The 24,163-nt window shown below is 32.2% G+C and overlaps 2 protein-coding genes across 3 annotated transcripts in view; one reads left to right on the forward strand and one right to left on the reverse strand.

The window, feature by feature from the left end:
• Positions 1–15,917, reverse strand: part of LOC108734194 — a 46,085-nt gene extending 30,168 nt beyond the window's left edge. The window contains exon 1 of the mRNA XM_018465630.2: positions 15,682–15,917. The gene's annotated coding sequence lies outside the window, so the exon portion shown is untranslated. The remainder of the gene's footprint in view (positions 1–15,681) is intronic.
• LOC108734196 (tenascin-R) overlaps positions 1–24,163 on the forward strand; it is a 190,977-nt gene that overhangs the window by 91,625 nt on the left and 75,189 nt on the right. The window lies entirely within an intron of this gene.

The raw sequence follows: 24,163 nt of genomic DNA on the forward strand, positions 1-24,163 counted from the left end.
ATTTTAATCTTCTCAAAGGTGCAATTCAAAATCTTGCGTTTACTTCAAAGGCAGGCTAACAATATACAAGGTGTTAAATGTAGCAGTCTAACTTGAAAGCAAAAATTTGCAAATCGTTTGTAGGCACCCTTAAAATACGAAATATTCGTATCTTTTCTAATGTTGTTTTGCTTTTAATTTAACATCGCGTATGTATGTATATATGTATTTATGTATGTATGTATGTATGTATGTATGTATATATATTGTATATATGTATATGTTATGTATGTATGTATATATTATGTAGTCCTTTGTACAATTTAGTGTAGGTTAATGACAGAATAAAACGGTTAAGAAAGAGGACGTAATTTATTGCTTTCGTCTCTTGCACCAAGAAGCTAACAGAGTGAGTAAAGGAAAGCCGAAGGGATATTAGGGAAGAATTTATAGTCTACTCTAATTTTTCCCCAAACGCTGACTAAAAGCCTCTTCTCCGATTTTCCACTTTCACAGGAGTAAAAGTATACAGACGGAATAAAAATATATGTACGTATGTGGGAAATTCGTTAGCTGGCATTAAAGGTGAAGACGATGCTCTACAGTGAGAAATGTGAAAGATCAGCACTATTGAGATATGCCCTTTAAATTGTATTACTGTAAGCGTTCAAGTTCAAGGTGTCAGTAAAAGACAAATATATTTAAATTGGATGATGCGTCATTACGAAATCAATACACTAGATTTCACAAATGCATTTCAACCGAGACCTAAAGAATATGATGTCGTCGAATAAATGATCCACATGCAATCCTTTTATTTATTATTTCAATTTATCAAAACTCGCACTACTTTTATTACAAACCAATGAAATACTAGAATACATAGGATAAACACAGAGGTGAACTGGTTCTGACTGATATTACTATAGTCACCCATAATATTGATAGATAACTCATTCAGTTGTTGGATTTGGATTTTCCTTCTTATCACATAACACAAACTGACTCATCTAAATCGAAACTATTGAAAGAATTTCTTCATTTACTATGTAGATAATAATATAATAAGATTTCCGTTTCATTTAAAATCTTGATATTTTTTCGACTTCCTTTCCAATCAGTATATCTGAAGATCGTGCTAATGTATCTACTTTGTCTATGTAATATCCATGTATATCACTCAATACGACACATACTATTCCATAATAAAAGTAGCTTGCTATTGTATGATATCGATCACTTAATATCTGTAGGGCTTACATTGCACCGTCTGGCAATTTTTGTTCTCTAATGCTTATAAAACTTTATGTACCTACATTTTAAAAGCTTTGATAATAGTGTAGACATGCTTTTGCTTGATCGTCTTTTGTCGTGTTTGTCGAATAATTACTACACTGTACAGTCTTCTATCAATAGATACTTTAAGTAAGGGTTCTTTGCTGTGTGAAAGGGATATAAAAGAAGGGTTAGAACTAATATAAAAATAGGGGACGAAAAACTTGAAGAATTAAGTCGCTGATTTTCGATATTTAAGGAGACACCTCAGGATTTAAAAATCGCCAGAGATATAAAGTAAGGATTGGGTAGCGCAAGGACAGACAGACACACGAGTGGTCCTATAAAGCTTTCGTTTTCCATTGGGACGTATGGAACCCTAATTCGAGAACCAACTTGACATTGTAGTTGGAAAAAAAATCATGTTCTCCCATACCTTCATACTGCAAATGTAAATTTATACACACAATATTATTTTCTTGAACGATTTACCACGTTATGTTTAGACAATAGACTTCTTATTACTTTTCCTGTAAGCTATAAGTAAAGAACTATTTTCTGTATTTTTTCAAAATTTTAGATTCAGTATTTTCCTAGAATAGGGGGGAATCACCTTCTAAACTAAATTAAGCAAATGTAATTAAGTAATTATTATATAAATTATTGTTATTGTACAAAATGAAGCTGGTATATGAATAATTTCCTGTTACCACCCCAAAAATGATGCCCATATTCCGAGGGTCATGTTATTCGGACGTACGGAACCCTAAAAACAAATCACTTTTTTGCTCGAAAGAGTAGAAAGTATATAATAGGCAAGATAGGTTGTTAGAATACCTTCTTAGGCATGAAGAACTAGTTAGAAGCATATAAGAAATAGAAGTTGGAATTAACAGGGTACATATCTAAGTTGACCTATATTTGGAACAAGTGGAAGTGCGTGTCCAACAAGTCGTCGACCCTATACTGATACATTGCCTACGGTTAAAAATTTCCAAAATCCTTTAAAAAATCGTAGCTTATTTTTGTGCAGTTATTTTGTGTTTAATTTAGTTGAGTTACAAAGAACTGCATTTGATTTTCCTGTAAAATAAATTAGATCGATAAAACAGGATTCGTTTGTTATTGATGAATGTAGCCATCAATAAATGATTAATAAGTTAGTGTAGCAACATCGTCGTATTGTTAGTTGAGTGTGTTATACATAGGTACCTATACCTGCTTCATGCTTCGGTGGATAATTTGCCTGAAGGATTCTGACAAGAAATTTGTTATCTGAGAGTGTCACATTCAGAATTATCCTCACGAGAAATTTATACAATTCAGTAGGGAATCATTTGAACAATCTAATACTCCTTTCGAACCTAAAACGTTCCCGTTGGTATTCCCCTCGATTTTACCAACACAAAATTTTTAACGATGATACGTAAACTGAACGTGTCGCATTTTGCTTTTATTGGCAATAAACAGTGAAGAAAAAGCCGAAATAATTCTGCTTTGTTTGAATTCTAGTTTGTTTCCCGAACGGCCTTTTCGGAATAATACGTAGTGTAAATGTGCAAAGAATGTAAATGATGTGGGTGTTATGGGGACTATCCATTTAGTAAAACGGCGTGTTATTCTTCAAACAAGATTAGTTATAAAAAAAATAGATTCATTAGAAATTAAAACTTTTTATATTTTTGTGCTGTTTTTCCAAATGATATAGACAAAAACCTTGGCTTTTCTTGTTTAATTTTGGAAGCTAATTCAAAAAGAAAATCGTTTTGACTTTCAGTAGGGATCTGTCTACAACGGTAAGGATTCATTATTATTTCTCCTTTCTTTCCTGAAACAATTCCGGTTGATCCTTCTGAAGTTTCGGCTCTTTTTGTGCCCGTCCGAGTTAACAATTCGCATTTTCTTTGGCTTCTTACCAACTAACGATACGGTTAACATAAAACCTTGTCGTAAGTTTTAACAAAGACTGGGAAAGTCGTAAATCCTAAAAAAGAATCGGTCGTTCCAAAATAAGCCTAAAGGATATGGCCGTGCATGTATTAAAAGAAATTAGCCCATGAAATTTGAGCAATCACAAAATAAATATCTTGAGGATGAGAATTATGTCTCTTAATTACTTTCCATTTTATAAACTCTTTAAAGAGGAAATGAAAATTAGTTGTAAAAATTTAAGGTAGTTCTTCAAATGTAGGAGTGTCTCTAACTGTGATAGAATATTGTAATATTGGACGAGATACCAGCGCTGAGTTACATTACAAATCTACCTCCATTAAAATCATAGATATTAAGACATTATTATATACATAGCGAACAAAGATTATTTAATAATTCAATATGAAAATCTAAAGTAAGTAACATAATTATAGGAGACAGGATATGTAAAATACGTAAGTATTATTTTCATATCCTTAATCCCGATGTGGCTTCGTTCGTTCGATCGTAAACAAAACCCTGTCAAATTACCACAGTATCATCAGCGCCATTAACTTTTCTGGTTTACAACTCGCATCCACAAATTGGAAACGTTATCATGTTTTGGCTGTTTTAATTGCTTTTCTTTCAAACGTATAACAGTCACATTTTGTCATTCATTGGATTTAGATATTTTTCTAGATACATATGTAGGTACATAGTTGGAAAATTTTGGTATCCATCCAAACGAGTCATTCGATACTGCAGTTACATGATAAAGTAATAAATCATCATTTGGGAATGAAGTTCAATCCATAACTATTAAAAATCACACTAATAATTTATACCTACCTATACTGCAACAAATTCTAAAAGGGGAAAACAGAAAGAAATAAATATCAACGTACTTACTGGTAATCAATTGCGACGTTTCAGAAACAACATACATATATGTATAGAAAAAAAAGCATGCCTGAAAATGTTCCTTTATTTTTAAATCATTTCACAACACATTCGAAAAATCGGGCAGACGTTTATAATGGTAAAACCAAGGTAAATAACATATCTGTAATTGACAATCAATTGAGTTTACCCAACCGTTATACATTACGACATGTTTTTGACATTATACGTATTACCTACTCAAAAACATTCAATTGCAAATATACAAATCCATTATATGAATTTTCGTGTATTGGCGTATGTCAATAATGTTGTTGCTTTAACAGGACTAATCAAGCAATTTAAGGAGCAAAAAATGTTTATTTAATATGTAATCAGACCGACGTTTCGCTATATGGTGTTAAATAATCTTCAGGATAGATTATAGAAAAAGGTTTAACACCATAAGGCGAAACGTCGGTCTTATTATACATATATTTAATAGAACATTTTTTACCTTGTAAATTGCTTGAATAATTCTGTTGATATAGGGGAAGAATTACGAAGTTGTTNTAAAATTTTGCATAATTTACAACTATACGTGCATATAAAATAGAAATGAATATTGTGCTTCGATGGACGAAAAAACATCAAGGCAGATGTTTTTACAAGGTCCTGTAGTGACTGTTAAGTTGCTCGTTTTTGCTATGTGTGAGGTCTCGTTTCATAAATATTAATCCTGCACTTTTTATTTATTTGAAAAGTGAATTCTATTGTTTCTTTGCTAAATAGCAAATCTGGGATAAGAATTCAAAGTAGTGTTAATGTAGATAGATAGTTAAATAAATAGATAGATAGATAATAGCTCTATTCACAACATTGTTATTCTTATTTACATTAGATGTGCGTGCGTGCGTGTGTGCGTGTGTGCGTGCGTGCATGTATGTGTGTGTGTGTTTTCTGCGTGTGTGTGTGTGTTTTCTGCGTGTGTGTGTGTGTGTGTTTTCTGCGTGTGTGTGTGTTTTCTGCGTGTGTCTGTGTGTGTGTTGTCTGCGTGTGTGTGTGTGTTTTCTGCGTGTGTCTGTGTGTGTTGTCTGCGTGTGTGTGAGTGTGTATGTTCGTTCTTCTCTCCTTTCTATATGTCAGTATCGTGCTCTTCGTTTTTTTCCTCTCCTTTTCCTTTTGTTTCCCTATCGATATTATATTCCACATTCTTGCATGAGCTCCTGGACCCATGATCTGCTCACTCTTTTCCCATGTGCTGTTAATGTTAATTTGGCACATATAACTTGATACGAGTTCAATTTACATTAAATATTCGTTGTACTTTACCAACGACTATCATAAACCGTTGTACTAAAGCTTGAGGGTGTGAGCATTTAGCGCGACCCCTAGTTTTATGAAGTTCATTGAATAATTGAATACGTCTCTGTATAATCACCGTCTACTTGTCCAGTAATTACTAAATTCTACAATTACTAGGTACCAATACGTAAATTATTGATTGGATTGAAGACGAAAATAAAAAGTTTCTTTGTACATAAGTGTACTATATACAGTGTAAACTCTAATTATAGAAAAAGGTTTAACACCATAAGGCGAAACGTCGGTCTTATTATACATATATTTAATAGAACACTTTTTATCTTGTAAATTGCTTGAATAGTTCTGTTGATATAGGGGAAGAATTACGAAGTTGTTGCTTTAATTTTGTATAACAAGAATATGTCTGTAATATGGCTTTAAAACAATTTTCGTCTGATGTGGCATGATTCACAAAGTATATGGAAGCTGATGAAACCAGGGCCGGCTTAAACTTTTGGTGGTGAATAGGAGGAAGGGAATTGAATGTAGGTATTATAGGTCAATCTAAAATTTAAATACTTAATAGGTTTTATAAGTTTAATATGATAGAAAGATAAATAAGTATAGACAAAATTTCACAGAAATTAGAAACAACAACTTTATTAAGTATCCAAACAATAATTTAGTTAGTTTTAATCAGTTTTTCATAAAGACATTCTTCAATTATCTTGCGAGGGTTCTGTTTTCTTTTTAATTACGAAATCACATTAAAAACCCAAAATTGTTTTACGTACAATTTCGTTGTGAAAAGTTCCAACCCTCTACACTGTTAGTGTTCTTGTGGGGTAAGTACCTACAGGGATGTTTTTGAGTAATAACGTTACCTACAAACAAGAGTCACTTCTCGTAAGTTGCCGACAGTCTTTACCTTGACCCGTTGGTTGAAGTGGATGAAATATAAAAAGGTGAATCTGTTTCATTAGACTATAAATACAATCAATGCTGCATGTCGCATGTTGTGGAATCCGCCCTTTAATTATAAAATCGTGACGGGAAGTATGTGCATGAATTACAATAAATACAAATGTGCTTGTGAAAGCACATGATATACAACTAAAAATTATTTTTCTTTCATACGATTCTAAGGCTGTTTTGTGGTTTTGCAAACTGCTTATTACACGCGTTTAATTATTCAATTGACAAGGAAATGCTTCTTTTGAAAAGGGCATTGATTGAGATGCATTTATTATTTACGTATCATTTTTTTAGATACTTGTTCAACCCGTACAAATTTTAGTGCAAGGTGTATCGTAGAACTATGACAATGTCTTTAATTAATTAAGCATTTAAACTGTCACCTTTGCGATAATAATAACACATTTTAAATATAAATAAATATTTTTAAGAAAACACGAAGAAAAGTTTTAACAAATCGATTTATTAAACACTTTACAATTGGTCTTTTACTCAAAAATTTAACAATAAATGTATCTGTTGAAACTTTTTTCGTTGTTTCTTATTAAGAGTAATTTCGCTTTGGTTAAAAGAGTTGATCTAATGTGTTTAACGCGATTTCAGAGTTGCATGAAAATTCCATTAAAAACAGAATAATCTAGCATCATGGGTATGCAAAATTTAATTAAAGTGTCCAATCATAACTTAATCCATATACCTATCACCATTTTAATAGGATTATCGTAACCATCACAAAAGTGCTTACTTAATTGTCTCCTATATGAAAGGTGCCCTATTTTCTATTAAACCATTTTTCATTGAAATGAGTACGTACCTATTCAAATTTAAATAAACCGTGTGTTAAATTGATATGTTCATCTCGTCATAAAATTTTGCATAATTTACAACTATACGTGCATATTAATTCTCAAAATAATTTCTTTCGTAGGTACCAACTAGAATAAAAAAGGACCATAAATAGGCCCGTAAACATTTGGCAATTGACATTTATTTATATTTGTTTTTTATAGCCATATAAAATAGAAATGAATATTGTGCTTCGATGGACGAAAAAACATCAAGGCAGATGTTTTTACAAGGTCCTGNCAATTTGAGAAAATAAATAATCGAATTTTTTCAATTGTATATAATATATATTTCTTTATTTGCGCCTGATACTTCTTTAACATTTTCCTTAATATTATCAACTTCTTCCAAAATGCAATTTTATTTCTTTTTCCATAATATTAAATAAATTGTGGGAATCACAAGCGGTACGCCATATGCTATATATCAAATATCCCACAAAGTTGTAATTATTGTTTTTTTCTTCTTTTTGCTTTTACCAATAATTACACATTCAGTACTGTATCTGTTTAATAATCGAATTAACGTTAACATTAAGTTTGAAAACAATAGAACAGAGCTATTAACGGAAATCAATAAGAAATAGGCGTGACAGGTTGGTAGCACACCTTCTCAGGCATGAAGGTCTAGTCAGAGACATATTAGAAGCAGAAACAGGAGTTAATAGGAGTAGAGGTAGACCTAGAGCTGTTCACAAATAGATACGAATGTGGGATGTTTTAAATTAGCTCAGGATAAGAAAGACTGGAGGTGCGCGTCCAACCAGTCTTAGGACTGACGACCTTATGATGATGAATCTTATGTTCGATTAGAAAGTTCCATGTGCTTAGCTCATTAAAAAAAGACCTGTACAATCTATCTAAAGATTGAAAAATAGGTAAGGATGGTTTAGATAAATGATTTGAAACAGGTTCTACTTATAGACATGTGTTTCTACCCTCTTTTGTCAATAAATGATATCTTATCGTTTATATATTGGGAAGAAAACGATTTTTCATTTCAGGTATTTGTTCCACCTAGATCTATTTGGAACATCTGCCGGTGTTCAATTATTCAGGAGCTATATCGAACCGTATCTTTACAGGACTTATCGCAAACTAGGACCAATTTTAAAGATAAAGATGCTTACAGGTACAGGACACGTATTGTAAACCATTTTTCGTTTACGTTTTACAGTTCCAACCTACTTCCTTATCTAAACTCATCTTTATCTTTTAAACGCGATGGTACAAGAAAATTTCTCATTTTCTCAAAACTTCTGTACTTAAAGTTCTATAAGTAGATACTTATGTAAGTACCCTTAGGTAATTACCTAGTTTGTGAAAGTATAAATTTTTTACATTAATTTCATTTCCATTATTTAACGTAGTAAAACTTCTTCTTTTTAGAACTTAATAGTCGATTAAGTTATATAATTCACTAGTTTTTGAAGAACTCTCTAATTCAACTAATTTCAAATTTTAAGAAACTATACGAAAAGAAAATATCCTTATAGATGTAATTCAAATCCCTGGTTGGATAGTACGTTTGCTTAGATCATTTTTTAGTGCTTGTGCAACGCAATTAATTACTATTATTCTGTTCGAATTTCGATTTCGTTCAAAGTTCAGAAAGTAATGGATTAGTTTTGTAAAGTGAATGCATCACTTTTAGAGTTGTTTTTATATAGATATACACCTAATATATTTGTTTTAGTAGTAGAGGTAATATTTGTAGGTCTAGTTACAAAAGTTTTTTTGTAAAAGTTCAAAGCAAGTTCGTTTGTCAGGCAGACGTTGTTATTGTTGTTTTTACTTTCCTAAAGTAATTCACTCTGTTTAAGGGATTACTGGCATGCCTGGAAGCTAAAAGAGTAAAAGAAAACCTCCTAGCTCTTCCAGTCAACTCCTACAAATTTTATTTGTCCCTGTGTTTTCTCTCAGCGAGCCACTGCTACTATAACTCTTATACTAATGTTAAGTAGTACGAGTGGATTATGTGTGTACCCACCTGAAGTAAAACAAATAACCCAGAACAAAAAGTCGTTAAAGAAACTTTGCCCAGTAATTTTTTAACGTCGGCTTTGTTTTCCCTTGTACCTTTGTCAGTTAGTTACTAGGGGTATTTTTAGTTAGAAAGCAACGACCTGATGATGGAGATTATTCATTATTAAACGGTACAGTCGCTAGTGTTTCCTTAAGTAACTTTTTTATTCTCAAATAATAGTACAGGATCGGGTCACTTTTAACAAATTCAAATCGCTTCTGTGCTTTTGTGTTGTAAAGCAGGAATCTGTATGGGTGCGAAATGTGGACGGTGGGTGCAGCGAATATAGTAAGGTTAAAAACGTTTGAGATATGGACTTATAGGTGGATGTTGATGATACAAGAGTTAACAAGATCAAGGATATAGACTTATGTTAGATTGGATTACTGTTCGTAAATAATCAGGGATGTAAATGTTCTAGTTTGAACTACTATACGGACTGGATTAGGACGATGAATAAAAAAATAAAGCTGATTTTAAATCGCGTTTAATAAAACATCCAAAATTGCTTCAATTCGTTGATTATTGTCGACAAATTAGAAACAAAACTAAAATTAATGAGTTATTTGCACTTTTTAGGATACTTAGTGAATAAAAAAAATAATAATAATAAAGGAATGGAACTAACTAAAAAAACGTATCTATAAATGTCTTATTCAGAGTAACAAGGGTCTAATTAGTGTAATATAATATAANGTATTTCAATTTAAAAGCTAAATTGCTGATGCCTTTACCTCCCTATCTCATACATATGCATTTTCGCATTCTCTGTATATTAGGTACATTTATTTTACGCTCTGATAATAAAAGATCTGGGTGAATTTAATAACTTTATTCATTATTAAATTCGCTTAGATTTAAGGATATTTAATTGAAATTTGGTTTAAAGTTATTCAACTGTAGGTAATTGAAAACTTAAATTTCCCCATGTAATAAGTACTAGATAATCCCTCTTAAAAAATACATACCTAAGTAATAGAAATCCTAGAATATTCCTGTCTAATAATAAAGATAATAATTTATTCGGGTTGACTTTGTACACAAAATATCTTCGTGCGTATTGTATTGGAAGGGATGATGTCTGAATAATTTAAACTAGCGGCAGTACAGTATATGAAGGCTAAAATATTGATTTTCATAATGGTAACTTTACTGTATTCCGTTTATAAAAACGAACAAATCAATGACATATTTTACTTTGTTCATTATGAAGCAATTTAGAAGTTAGGAGTAGTACTACTAAACTTCCAGGATAATAATTATCAATTGTAATTAAAGACTTGATTAGGTACATATTCTATGTCTTCGTAAATGTCAACTGATCAGTTAATCAAGTATTTAAAAATCAAGCCACAATTCATTCAGTTTTCTTGAGAACGTCTTGCACCACGAACCACAAAGCAAAGCTTTGGTCTTATTGTTCACATCTATTCCACTGTAAAACGTTAATAGACAAGAATATTGCGTCTCTAGAATTACTTTCCGATAAAGAATATATTTTTTTATTTAATGGCTTAATTTGAAGGTACAACATTCGAATTTCATACGAGAAATTTGTTTCTATCATTAGATAGGTTTTGTAAAAAATTTATAAGAACGTATATCGCCTATAATTTTCTACGTTATTAATTCATTAAAAATATTATGGGCTATAATTTATTGATAGCCTACGTATATCCAAGATTACCGTACCTCGTATTCTGTAACCCATGAATTTTATCTACATTAAAAAAGTTCAGAACGTTCAGCTGAAGACGCTAAAGTAAATTTGATTTTTGCAATTTCAAAACGAAGTTAACTTTGCTATTTACACTTACATACATGGAATGAAAGTCTCGAAGAGAACTAAAAGCACTTGTGCTTGTGTCTGGTTAAGATTTTACCTTCAACTTCATTTTATTTCTCTTGGGATTTTTAGATCAAAATTGAACCTTTCTTTTTGTTGCTAAAGCTTTGCAATTTCCGATAGGTGAATATTATAAAAAAGTGTTAGAACTAAAACCTGCTATGAAATGCTTGAACTGGAATGAAGAAACAAAAAAATACATTGAACAAATATTGTTTGTAAAATTAATAAATAAAATAGTGAAAGTCTCCACGATTTTACAGTCTCGCATAAACAATTGTAAAATAGATGATTTAAAATACATCTTCCAGGTTGCTTTAAATCTTTCGATGCTTCGTATGATTTAGACTATATCTAGGATATTTATTATATGCTTAGTAACTACCTAAAAGGGTAACTTAGCTGAAATTGCTTAGCTATCAACATTAGGTTGTTAATTACGTTAATTATATAGTCAAGTAAGTAATTAGATCTTGCCCATATACATTCACATATCTGTCGATTCGATGTTCCAATTCGCTCCTGTGTTGATTTAAATTTGAGCAAACACAGCAAGATTTGCTAGCTGCTTACTTACTGTAGGCATTTTTCAAAAAGCTTCCATTAATTCTTTTTTACGTTACTTTGAAATAATTACAAATGATTGTCAATAAATAGTAAATACATCATGCAAGTGAACGTATCAATAAATAATAAAAAGCAAACAACAAAACATTATTATCATTTTGTAATTATTTATTAGATGTTGCTCAAGACTTTCAATTTGAGAAAATAAATAATCGAATTTTTTCAATTGTATATAATATATATTTCTTTATTTGCGCCTGATACTTCTTTAACATTTTCCTTAATATTATCAACTTCTTCCAAAATGCAATTTTATTTCTTTTTCCATAATATTAAATAAATTGTGGGAATCACAAGCGGTACGCCATATGCTATATATCAAATATCCCACAAAGTTGTAATTATTGTTTTTTTCTTTTTTTTGCTTTTACCAATAATTACACATTCAGTTCTGTATCTGTTTAATAATCGAATTAACATTAACATTAAGGTCGAAAATGAAGAGTTATTAGAAACAATAGAACAGAGGTCTTAACGGAAATCAATATGAAATAGGCGTGATAGGTTGGTAGGACACCTTCTCAGGCATGAAGGTCTAGACAGAGACATATTAGAAGCAGAAGCAGGAGTTAATAGGAGTAGAGGTAGACCTAGAGTGCTGTTCACAAATAGATAAGAATATGGGATATTTTAGATTAGCTCAGGATAAGAAAGAGTGAAGGTGCGCGTCCAACCAGTCTTGGGACTGACGACCTTATGATGATGAATCTTGTGTTCGATTAGAAAGTTCTGTGTGCTTAGCTCATTACAAAAAAACCTGTACAATCTATCGAAAGATTGGAAAATAGGTAAGGGTGGTTTAGATAAATGACTTATAGACATGTGTTTCTACCCTCTTTTGTCAATAAATGATATCTTATCGTTTATATATTGGGAAGAAAACGATTTTTCATTTCAGGTATTTGTTCCACCTAGATCTATTTGGAACATCTGCCGGTGTTCAATTATTCAGGAGCTATATCGAACCGTATCTTTACAGGACTTATCGCAAACTAGGACCAATTTTAAAGATAAAGATGCTTACAGGTACAGGACACGTATTGTAAACCATTTTTCGTTTACGTTTTACAGTTCCAACCTACTTCCTTATCTAAACTCATCTTTATCTTTTAAACGCGATGGTACAAGAAAATTTCTCATTTTCTCAAAACTTCTGTACTTAAAGTTCTATAAGTAGATACTTATGTAAGTACCCTTAGGTAATTACCTAGTTTGTGAAAGTATAAATTTTTTACATTAATTTCATTTCCATTATTTAACGTAGTAAAACTTCTTCTTTTTAGAACTTAATAGTCGATTAAGTTATATAATTCACTAGTTTTTGAAGAACTCTCTAATTCAACTAATTTCAAATTTTAAGAAACTATACGAAAAGAAAATATCCTTATAGATGTAATTCAAATCCCTGGTTGGATAGTACGTTTGCTTAGATCATTTTTTAGTGCTTGTGCTACGCAATTAATTACTATTATTCTGTTCGAATTTCGATTTCGTTCAAAGTTCAGAAAGTAATGGATTAGTTTTGTAAAGTGAATGCATCACTTTTAGAGTTGTTTTTATATAGATATACACCTAATATATTTGTTTTAGTAGTAGAGGTAATATTTGTAGGTCTAGTTACAAAAGTTTTTTTGTAAAAGTCCAAAGCAAGTTCGTTTGTCAGGCAGACGTTGTTATTGTTGTTTTTACTTTCCTAAAGTAATTCACTCTGTTTAAGGGATTACTGGCATGCCTGGAAGCTAAAAGAGTAAAAGAAAACCTCCTAGCTCTTCCAGTCAACTCCTACAAATTTTATTTGTCCCTGTGTTTTCTCTCAGCGAGCCACTGCTACTATAACTCTTATACTAATGTTAAGTAGTACGAGTGGATTATGTGTGTACCCACCTGAAGTAAAACAAATAACCCAGAACAAAAAGTCGTTAAAGAAACTTTGCCCAGTAATTTTTTAACGTCGGCTTTGTTTTCCCTTGTACCTTTGTCAGTTAGTTACTAGGGGTATTTTTAGTTAGAAAGCAACGACCTGATGATGGAGATTATTCATTATTAAACGGTACAGTCGCTAGTGTTTCCTTAAGTAACTTTTTTATTCTCAAATAATAGTACAGGATCGGGTCACTTTTAACAAATTCAAATCGCTTCTGTGCTTTTGTGTTGTAAAGCAGGAATCTGTATGGGTGCGAAATGTGGACGGTGGGTGCAGCGAATATAGTAAGGTTAAAAACGTTTGAGATATGGACTTATAGGTGGATGTTGATGATACAAGAGTTAACAAGATCAAGGATATAGACTTATGTTAGATTGGATTACTGTTCGTAAATAATCAGGGATGTAAATGTTCTAGTTTGAACTACTATACGGACTGGATTAGGACGATGAATAAAAAAATAAAGCTGATTTTAAATCGCGTTTAATAAAACATCCAAAATTGCTTCAATTCGTTGATTATTGTCGACAAATTAGAAACAAAACTAAAATTAATGAGTTATTTGCACTTTTTAGGATACTTAGTGAATAAAAAAAATAATAATAATAAAGGAATGGAACTAACTAAAAAAACGTATCTATAAATGTCTTATTCAGAGTAACGAGGGTCTAATTAGTGTAATATAATATAAATATTTAAATATATAAACATTAGTGTTCTACCTGCTTTAATTTACTGTTAAATCTGTTTATTACCACTATTTGCTCCCCTGTGGTCGTATAAATACATTTCGAATAAACAGGAACTTATATGAAACATTAACAAACAGAAGTAAATTCCTTGATTCCATTAGTTGCTAGTTGTTTTGGGATGTAAACTAAGTAGTATTACATGACATGAACCAATTATAAACTCTCAGTTTGTTCTTTTCTTGTTTAACAGCGCAAAGATTTTCTATCTGACTAAATTACCCGAAATTGATTGTTTTATTTTGTGTGAGCCTTTATTTGTATAATTTGTTTTAATTAGGCGTTTCATTAAAACCGAAATTGTAATTGCAGGATATTGTTTAATTTTTCTTTAATTATTAAATGGTTTTGGATGATAAAAAATTAATAATTACCTAATCAATCGTTTAATAGCAGCGATTTTCCTGCTTTTAGTTATGGCAAGGAGAGTGTGGTATGTACTAAGGATATTAATTAATTATTTTACTAATTACTGGATAATTACAAGATATAAGAGCGAAAGCAGAAAATATTTTTATTACTATAGAATTTAGCTAAGAACTGAAATTCACCAAATGTAATCTGGAACTACTGAACCGATTTTCAAAATTCTTCGACTAGTAGAAGGCTATATTTTATTTTGATAAAATTATTTTTTAAATGAAGTGGAAAGAAAAGCGCTGCATGACTGGTTTGTCGGCGTGGTTACAGAAATAGAAACAATCAATTTTTAAAGGTTTAAGAATTTCTTCGATTTAATAATAGTTTTTATTCCCAAAGGCATAGTTGCATATACTGTACAGCTTTAAGAGAAATTAATCACGTAAAATAAAAACTATTGTACAAAAGTAAAGAACACAGCATCCCTCTGTTTAAGTTTTAACTATTTTAATCATTGTTCGGTCAAAAGCTTTCGCGACCCTTGAACTACGGGAGTTTAAAAGTTCTTTATTGATTTAATGACAACTTCAGAAGACGAAAGATAGTTTTTTGTCGAATTTCAATTTATTTTTTTTTGTAGACAAGTAGTCCAGAAAACTCTACGTCTATTTCAAAATAGTAAAAACTATTAACTTCTTTTGATTCATACAATGCGCTTCATAAATAAAAACGGCTTAATTATTTAATTATTATCTTAAAATTCCCATTGTTGGGAACTACAGAAAAAATTACCAGGGAAAAGAGAAACTGCTAGAGTGTTAATTACAAAAAAGAAGCTACCGTTGCAAGTTTTATTCTATATTTGAAACTAACGTAGATATTTATTTATGTAAGTGCTTGCTTAAAATAATTAGAATTATAAGAAGAAACTTAACTTTTTGAAAACTCTTTTTCTATGTTAAATAGCGAGTACGTACCTGTACAGTTGTTCTAAAAGTTGTAAAGTTTGTCGAGCGCCTGTGATTCGTTTCTATCCCAAGCACCGCATCGTCGACTTCACTAAGCTCATTTGTTGTTGTCGTTAAGCTTTAGGAGCCAAGCAAAGTTCTCTGGCGACACTTTAAATTCGAGTTGTTGGACCGCAAGACGTAAGAAAAATGATCGACTTCACCGAACATCTCGTTGCAATATAAACCGTATACTAAAGCGAACGGGAGCGCTGATTTTCCGTAACCGTATTGGAAGTGAAAACTCTTCACTGTGCGCATTCTCTGTTCCCTTCACTCCCGAACCCTATTTATCCCGCGCTTTTCCCGTAACGCAATTGTTACTAAGAAAAATTAAAACAAATACCTGCATCACAACGTACAAACGATTCATCATCTTGGGGTTTTCAACCCTACGGCAGGTTCTCCACTGTCAGGATAGAAGAAATAGTATAGCGTCTTTTTAGAAACTATATGGAGTCCGTTCGCTTAGAGAAAGGTACATGATGCCAGATTAATGTGCGCCGACTGCCTTACATAACTGCTAAAAGTTATTTACTGTGCCAGAGCCTTACGATTGAGCTTTAACAGCAACAAATGATAGAAGCACACATCCAACTTTAAAAGTACCGACCGATTTTCGTTTATGCGCATCGTTTTCGGTGTACTTTTCTCTAAGTGAATAGGCAATAACACTTCCGTTCTCGTGAACGATTAATTTAGAAATTTGAAAAAGATTATTAAATAGGTACAATACGACTCTGTACGGATAAGGTGCGAAACTTGTTCAAATTTTTTGTGGTCAAAAGGCCTTTGCACAAGCAATATATAAGAGTTAATGGCTTAATTTGAAGGTACAACATTCGAATTTCATACGAGAAATTTGTTTCTATCATTAGATAGGTTTTGTAAAAAATTTATAAGAACGCGTTACAGTTATAAACGACCCTTTTCAGAGTCGATCCCTTTCTTTTGTTCGGCAATTTAATTTTCTGCAAAGGATTCTATTCAACCACGTTTAAAGGGTGTCTTCTATTGTTCTGGATGCGCATACCCTTAATGACCAAGAAAGGAATATAATACCACTGAAAAGGGCCAATTTCTTTGTCATTTAATTATTTGAAATCTGCCGAAAATAAGTAGCTCGCAATTGTGTAACAAGTTGTAATAAGATTTTTCGTCCCTTTTCTTTAATGAAATTTTACTCGTTATAAATGCTTTATTTATTATACAAATTTCTTTTGGACGGAACGACGAAATGAAATTGTAAGGCATTTGCTTATTTTCAAACAAATTCTTTTACAATATCCTGGTCGATACCACAATAAGTCTTGTTTTCAGTAGCTCACGTAATGCATTTATGTGTAACACATGCAAACATAACTATGCCCATCAAATTGTTATCGTTATATCAAACTAATATCGCCGGTAATGGCTTATTACACATGTATGATCGATAACTATGCAGTGTTCGATATAAAAAGAACATTAAAAAATCAATATTAATACAGTCGACTCTCGTTAATTCAAACCTGCGATAATTCGAACCTTTCTATAATTCAAAGTTATCACGAGTTCCCTACAAAATCTCTTTATATTTCGAACTAAATCAATACATTTTTATGCACTTGGTAATTCGAACGAAAAAAATCATCGCTATACGTAACAAAACGACGCGCTAATTCGAACTCATCGGCGTCAAACATTCGACAATTCGAAGTTGCAGAGAGAAAAAGACAGAAAGATTGTAATTACATACATTTTGAGGCAAGTTAATTTCAGTTATTGTTACTCTTTCGTTATATACACTATACAGATTAAAAGTTCGAAAGATTAAATTTCGAACCATTTGATATTTCAAACACTCGATAATTCGTAATATTATAAGAGTCCCTCGGGTTTCGAATTATCGAGAGTCGACTGTACGAGGGCGGTTCAATAAGTACCCGTGTTAGACATGAAGACACCTTTTTTTTAATTTTTTTTTTTATTTTTCAACATAGTCCCCTTTTAGAAAGATACACTTCTCCCAACGACCCTACCATTTTTTTTACCCCTCCAAAAAATAAGATTTGTCGAACTCTCCAAAATCCCCCCTTACTCGGCGATGACTTCCTCGTTTGAGCTAAATTTCTTTCTCGCTAGTCATTTCTTCATGGTAGGGAACAAGATGAAGTCGCAGGGAGTCAAATCGAGTGAGTAAGGGATGTGCGGCAGCAAATTCATAACGTAATTCGTGCATTTTGGCGGCAACAACTCCTGATGAATGTGCCGGTACGTTATCGTGTTGAAAACGCACCTTCTTTTTCGTCAAATGCGTCCGTGTCTCCCTCAATTTTTTGTCGAAGCGGTCCAATAGCTCACTGTAGTATTGTCCAGTGATCGGTCTTCCTTTTCCTAAAAAATCCGTAAAATGATTTCCTCGGGAACAACGTTTGCCAGGCTTCCTGGTCGCTCCTATCAAAAACGGATTTTTGCCCACGTTTAAATTCGTTGAAGCAATATCTAACTGTGGTCGTAGATGGCGAAATGTCTCCTTAAACAGTATCCAACTTTGTTTTCATCTCCTCGCATTTTTTCCCATCCAAAAACAAAAAGCGAGTTACCGAACGATACTGCTCTTTTTCCATCTTAGCGAAAATAACGAAACACGTCTCAGTCGAATGGCTGCCAAATCCAAACTAACCTATCAATCAGTCTGAAATTCGTTTTGGCCTGGTTTGATAGATGGCAGCACACGATAACAACACCAATTTCCCTCAGGTACTACACGGGTACTTATTGAACCGCCCTCGTATATCCAAATACAGGATATCATAGGTATCTACATATAAATTGTGTAATTGTAGCCTTGAAATATGATAGCTCTTTTGAATTTTTCCACAGCTTCTCTAAGAAAATAGGTATTTCAGCTTTACTGCACAAAGATTACATATCTCCATTTCTATTTAAATTAAAATCTGGGAGCAAGAGTGCTTCTTTTACTATTCTCCTCGTTTCATTTAAATTTATGAGGAACTTTTCTTTTCTGATAAGTGTAAAGATGCTCTGGGGAATGCGGGTAGTTCCCGCATGCATTATCAACTGGAAACTCTTGATTGTTCTGCGATAGTAATAAAGTGTCTGTTGGATTGTCACACATTTTTTTAAATGACATGAATTAAATTTTAAAATATTTGATTTTCCACCCCAACATCGAGATCCTTATACAGGATCTCTTATTATTTGGATGTGACTAGGGGTAGTTATGTACAAGGAGCTGGAAGGATATTCTTGCATCCTTTTATTTTTAAATCTGCTTATACTCAAATTAGAATTAATAAAAGTTGATAAATTTTTAAAAACAGTCAAGAAAATTGTAACAAATAGGTTCTTCAGGTTCTGGCGTTGTTCCTGAGCTTCTATTTCCAACAAACTGTTAAACTCTTCACACAAATCGATTATTAATGATACGAATTTTTAAGAAATATTTTTAAGATTCGAAATTTGTAAAACAATTTAGTAATGCAGGTGAATTTTAATTTTTATTCAGTGTTTTATTTTATATTAAATGGTCACTTCAATGCAAAAGGCGCATTGTACTACCTACAGTTGAGACGTTCAAAATTGGCATAGTCGGCAGTAAAACTGTCGCATTTACTTTCTTCTTTCAACTTACTAACTAGATGAGGGCGTTTCCTGACAGAACTCCTGCTTTTATTCACGACAAACGTTATAGGGAATATCGTAAACACAGAAAAGAGATGTCAGCTAGCAATTGCAGCGAACACTAATTAAAAAAAGGAATAACATTACACCAATTAATGTTTAATAGAAGGAGATTTAGACAAGCAGAATTCGAGCATTTTGCCAGCATCGGACTTTAAAGAAAGTTCAACATTCTTAGGAGTTTAGGAAAGCAAAACGCTTGTTTAAAGATATAATTCCAACCAGACGGTTGTAAAATCGACCCTGGCCTTTTGCATACCTAAACAACCTCTAATCGTTGCACTGGTTACTATTATTTGGTTATCTCTTTTCACTTTGCATTTCCTAACTTCACAAGGGCGTGTTCAAAACGCAGCCAATGACTGCAGTCCCAAGTGGAAATAAGAGAGAAGATACGTCCATTCCTACAGAAATTTATTTCAGACTTAGCCAATTTTGATTGTCTCAACTATACATGTGATTTTCCGTTTTTGTTTTGTAACTTTAACGTAAAAGAATAAGTGCCAAATGTGAAGTTTGAAGCTGTATAAATTCTACTGCAGTGGACTAAATTCTACTGAGTTATTTGCTAAAAGCATGAGGTCGTAAATTTCTGTAAGTCGTCGGCCAAAATTAAAAGCTTCTTCTGAAATGTTTGACGGTGAAATTAAAGAAAACATCAGTTTCTAATATTTTCGTGTAAACATGTCGTTAAAGTGGTAACCACAGTTATATTTCACGTCTCGTTGGCGATACTTATGGTAAAAGGGATGAAAAGATTGATATGTATTTCAAAAATTAAAATAAAAAATTTGATGTTACATGTTATATTATCATACGCAAGTGTTCACTATGTTAGCGTTGATAAACCATATTTTGTTACATTTTACGATTATATGTATATGCATTTTATGAAAAGCATTCAGATATAACCTAGCACCATGAAACTCAATTTTTATGTGGTTGTAAAGCCCAACCTACATGTCTTTATTCAACTTGAACGAGATTGATTTCAACTTTGTAGAATAATAAAAGCAATCTTTAAAGAATAATAATATATATATGAAAATGTTTATTGCTACGATATTTGTAATAAAAATTCAAACAACGGACCCATTTAGCAAATGGAGACATTAAAACTATGAAAAGAACAACATTAGAAAGCGTCACATGCGGTAATAAAACATATGTTTACGATTCCTTTAATATTTTGCAATATTTAATATCCTATACTAACCTACGTTATAGTATAGACTTTTTAAGGAAAAAGTGTTTTGAAAATCGGACCTGTAATTCAAGGAATTATCCCTAACAAATGGGCAAACTTCCCTAGACAAAAATTTTCAGTTTCTCACAGTCTTTCACAGTCTCTCAGTTATTGCTTAGGTGTTTTTATGGATCTCTCACAGTCTCTGTATGAGAAACTCGAACGATAAAATTGTTAATTCAGAGATTCGAGTCTCTCACAGAGAGACTGAATGAATAAAACTGAAAAATTGAAAGACTCGAGTCTCTCGTAGAAAGACTGGGATCTCTGAAATATGTTGAACTTAGAAAATTTTAACCATGTCTATCGAGACACCACTAAATGAGATATTAGAGTGTCTTGGATACGAAATGAGGATCTCTCTATGAGCGACTCGAGTCTCTCGTTCAGAGACGCTAAACAGTTTTTTTGACAGTCTCTCTCAGTGACACCAGAGAGACTCAATGAGAGACGGGGACTGGAGTCTCGCTTTCAGAGACACTGAGAGACTGAACATTTTTATCTCAGTTTTACTTTCTGGTATCAATGTATTACAAGTAAATTTAACATAAACTTAACAGTAATCAAAATTCTTTCGTTTATCTGGAGAGCATTGCTAGTGCTTTTGGTATGGTATTAATTCTGGAATTAGTATCCTGTTTAATTGTAACACCGTTTCGATTTAAAGTTTGGTAATCCTTCCCGTAACGATTCAAATTCTATTACCTAGGGCATGAATCCTACTTGCCTACTAACTTCGACCAACTTATGTTTTTATGGGCTATTAAAGTTTGTCATACGTGGATGAATTTGCTTTAATTAATTGCAAGTGCACCTTAAATTTTTAGTGTTAATAAACTTAGTCAGTCAGCATGTATCCATTAACCTTTCATTGATACACTACATTCGAAAATAACTATTTCCGCAACTAATAATTTCGGTAGGTAGGTACGTGTCGTACACCTAACTGAAGCAATTAGACAAACATCAATCGTAGGTACTAATGGGTTCATTATGCCCAAATCACAAATCATATAAATACGCTCAATGTAAAATGCACTTGTCGTTTTTTATGCGTAGGTAATTGCCTATATATTTATCAGTTTCCCACAATTACTTGTTTCAAAATCCATTTGGAAATCTTGGATTTTTTTTTCTTTAATTCATCGCTATTATACTAATTATATATATATATTTAAAGATCCAGAAATGTGGGGATATATCCCAAAATATTGCGAAGAAAGGGAGCAAAATACCTGCCCTCTTTTTGCTTTCCATATACCTAATTCTACTAAAATTAAAATTATAAATTAAAAAAATCTTTTTACAGAACATGGATTAGTGTTTCATAAAGGATATAAAAAATAATTACCCAATCTCCAGATTCAATCGTCACTTAACACGATGTAGTTCGAAAAATGTTTACCCTTTAATTTTCTCAAAAAAATTAAATGTAGTTTTGTGTTTTCCCAATCACATTGTAAACTATGCAGGATATTTTACTTGGAAAAGTATTTTATGTAAAGCAATTTGTACGCTTTTCAACACAAACCTAATTAGTACCGGAAAATTACTCGAAATAAGTATGTGAAACCTTTCGACTGTTGCCGATGTTGATTCTAACTTTCTTCCATATCACATATATCGACATTAATTACGATTAAATTGATATTCAAAACAAATTGGGTGTGTGTGTCCACACTGTTTAACGGCTGTCTATTGCATGTTGATGAGATCCAATTAATTCAAAATCGCGATCCATGTCTGTCGGTTTCTACAGATCACTGATGATCAAGAACTTATGTGATTTTTTCTGTGTTTATAACAAATTTAGATTATTTTATACCATTTTTTGAGGAAGCAGGAAGTAATTTATTTCGCTTTAAAAATCCTGCAACTAAATAGAACGTCTCTCCAAATCTGCAATAGGTACACATTTGTCAAATAAACCTAATTCTTTTAAATGTTGAATGTGAATGAATGGGACGTCGTCCTTGTGGGTTGATGGTTTATCATTCATTCTTGATTTCCACAGCAGCAAAAGAAGAAACTTTCAGTGGTGGACGCAGATATGAGTGTAAAAGATTAATGTTTGGTTTTATAACAAAATAATATACTTGACACTAGCCTTTAGAATGTGATATGTTTATATATGTGCAAAAAGTGGGAAAAAGGGTTAAAAACATGATGGTCGGCTTTGCAAGTAAATATATGATGAACGATCTCGACCCGATGCAGTTGACGTAAAGCTTTAGAAAAGGAACATGAAAGATCGGCGTATTTGCGAACGTAGTGAATAAATTTTATTGACTGTGGCGCTAAATGTCGCGAAAAATGTATGCATCAACTTTGAAAATTACCGGTTTCCCTCTGATGGAGTAACCGCACAAATTGCTCATTTTTATGCCCTCAAATTTTGTTTCTGAAATAAGTAGAAAGCTTTGAAGGGTAATAACTAGATACAATAGAAAATGGCATGATAACTACAGATAACTGATAAGCCGGCCCTGGAGGTGAATTAGCAACGAATAGAAAAATTGTTATAACAATTAAGCTTAAGCAACTACATCAATGAAAAATTTGACAGTAACAGTTGTGAAACAATAAAGTAAATATCACTATCTTACTGTTACGCTACTACATATAATGATCTGTAGACGCCCATTGCGACTAGAATTAATTAAATAACTGCTCTGTTTATCGCTTATTGTATGCAGTACAATTTAAAATATACCTCTACATAGAATTAAGAACGCAAAATACTCGTACAACACGAATTCTGCAGCTGATGAATGCAGAGTTGCAATGTCGTATTTCCCTGCGTGATCCTACCAGGACCGGACTAGCCATTCAAATACGCTTTTCTCGAAAACGGTGGACTTTCGGACCAATAAACATTTACATTTTTCTTGTTTTATAGTGCCCTAACACCTCCTGCAAACTTGCTACTTATTACAGAAGCACCCTTTATATATCTATATCGATTGTGGAGTTATAAAATATGAAACAGTTTCAATTATAACGCGTGATAGTAAAATATGACATTTACAATGAAATTTGCATCAGTTTTAAACCGATCAGCGTTTATCTGGTCACGTTGGGCTTAATCATTAGGGATATCTATTTATTTCACCACTGGTGGTTTCCGCTTCCGACCAGTCTCGCCATTTATTTATTCTGTTTATTCAAATAGGGTAATAATAACAATAATAGTACTTTGGGTAAAATTTAACGATTTTATCTATCCGAGTTAAAAGCCATTTAGATTTAGTTTTTAGTAAACAAAAATAAAACCATTACTATTATCGGAAGTACCTATAATTGCTAAAGTTTCATCATTCGTGGGAAACATTTAAATTATTACCCTTGAAACATTCCAAAAGTTTTCAATGTTAATTGAAACACTTCTGTACTATCTATAACCCAAAAGACCAAAATTGTAGAAATCTTTTCTAAATTACTTTGTTAATTTTTTTCTAAAATCGACATTGTAAATTGTCTCTTTCGTATTAAACTACAGCAAAACTCTTTTGCAAAAAT

Source organism: Agrilus planipennis, unplaced genomic scaffold (genome assembly GCF_000699045.2).
Source record: "Agrilus planipennis isolate EAB-ADULT unplaced genomic scaffold, Apla_2.0 scaffold7, whole genome shotgun sequence".
Lineage (NCBI taxonomy): Eukaryota > Metazoa > Arthropoda > Insecta > Coleoptera > Buprestidae > Agrilus > Agrilus planipennis.